Below are 1919 nucleotides of genomic sequence, written 5' to 3'. Positions count from 1 at the left end.
AGAGCAGACTTTTAAATTACTTTTTGTTTTGTTGTTTTTAGGTTGTAGGCCTCTCTGGCACCCAGATAGATATATATGGGAGATAAAAAAATGAAAACCCAGGGAACTCAATGCAATGTCAATCTTCAAGTCCTGAGGTCCCTAGTCAGTCAATCATTTTCTATCCCAGCTTTCAGAGTCCTTTTTATTGTTGCCTGTTGAATTATTTTTAGAGTATTTAGCTATATTTAGAGGGAAGGAAAAATGTGCCTTCATGGCACAATGGTTAAGCACTTGGCTGCTAACCAAAAGTTGGCAGTTCAAACCCACCAGCCACTCTGTGGGAGAAAAGACCTGGCAATCCTATCCTGTAAAGACTATAGCCTGGGAAACCCTATGGGCATGTTCTGCTCTGTCCTATAGGGTCACTATTGGTAGGAATCAACTCAAAGGCACACAGTAATAATAACATATGTAACTTTATTAGAAAATTAAGTATTATAAGTAGACCTTTTGCTATTCCATCTATATCTCTTAAAGTCTATGTGTTCAAGGTGAACAAAAAATCTTTTTTAAAGATATTTTCATTTGGAAAATTGAAGGTTATATTTGATATAGCCTTATATATAATTATTTTGATATTTGTAACGTCCAGAAAACTACAGAGGATAATAAATGGAGATCTGTGAGCCATTGCTCAAATTTATGAAATATTAACCTCTTGTTATATTTACTACAGAAATTTTAAAAATAAAGAATTCAGTAAAAGCCCTCTGTGTACCCTATTTTCATTCCATTCATCCCCTTTGTTCTGTCAGAGATGAGTATTTTTCAGTTCCATGTGTGTTCTAATGCTTTTACCTCATACGTATATATCTGAGAATACATGAAATTGGTTTGTGAGTTTAAAGTTACACAAGTGGGCTCTTTTACCAGGGACCCACCAACATGGGCCACATTTGCACCAAAACCATGAAGAAGGTGGCTTGGGTCATCATTAAGAAGTACTACACGCACCTCGGCAACGACTTCCACACCAAAAAGCACATGTGCGAGGAGATCACCATTATTCCCAGCAAGAAGTTCTGCAACAAGATAGCAGGCTATGTCACACATCTGATGAAATGGATTCAGAGAGGCCACATGAGAGGTATCTCTACCAAGCTGCAGGAGATGGGGAGAAAGGGGAGATAATTATGTTCCTGAGGTCTCAGCCCTGGATCAGGAGATCATTGAAGTAGATCCTGACGCTAATGAAATGCTGACGCTCTTGGACTTTGGCAGTCTGTCCAACCTGCAGGTCACTCAGCCCACAGTTGGGATGAATTTCAAAACACTATGTGGAGCCATTTGAATCTTTCCAATATGCTGTAATACTTTCAGTAAACCTGGGGATACCAGAAATAAAAATAAAAAGTTACACAAAGACTGCCATGCTGCATGTACCATTCTGCATTCTTGATATCATTGAACTTATTTTTATCATTTTATTTTGTTTTCTGCTTATCAAGCTTTTGTTCTCCATTTCTGCCTTCGGGTGAATTGAAAAAGAATTAATTCCCCCTTTTTTCCACTGCCAGTTTGGAAACTATATGTTATATTTCTATTTTATTTTAGAAGTTATTCTTACATTTTCAACATGCATATTTAATTGTGTTTTTCAAAGTAAAAAGCTGTTAAATATCTCTGTTCTCCTTGAAACATTTAACCACTTCCCTCTGATAACCTCCCCAATTTCCCTGTTACTTTGTTTAGAATTTTAGTTCCATCCTTTTTTTAAAAAACACACAATTTATAGCTCTTTTTTAATAGTCAACAGTCAATTAAGTTTACCATCCTATATTATTATTATATATTTCTTTGCTGACCATTGTTTCTGGTAGCCCACTCCTTCTGTCTTGATTCCTCTTTCTACTTATTGAAGTATATCCTTTAACTAT

The 1919-nt window shown here is 36.1% G+C and overlaps 1 pseudogene; it reads left to right on the top strand.

Annotated features, from left to right (window-relative positions):
* Window positions 1-927: 927 nt before the first annotated feature.
* Window positions 928-1333, top strand: LOC126069241 (40S ribosomal protein S17-like; annotated as a pseudogene).
* Window positions 1334-1919: the final 586 nt, after the last annotated feature.

Source organism: Elephas maximus, chromosome X, assembly GCF_024166365.1.
Source record: "Elephas maximus indicus isolate mEleMax1 chromosome X, mEleMax1 primary haplotype, whole genome shotgun sequence".
Classification (NCBI taxonomy): domain Eukaryota; kingdom Metazoa; phylum Chordata; class Mammalia; order Proboscidea; family Elephantidae; genus Elephas; species Elephas maximus.
The sequence above is the reverse complement of the archived record's forward strand: the minus strand, read 5'-3'. Positions and strand labels throughout refer to the sequence as shown.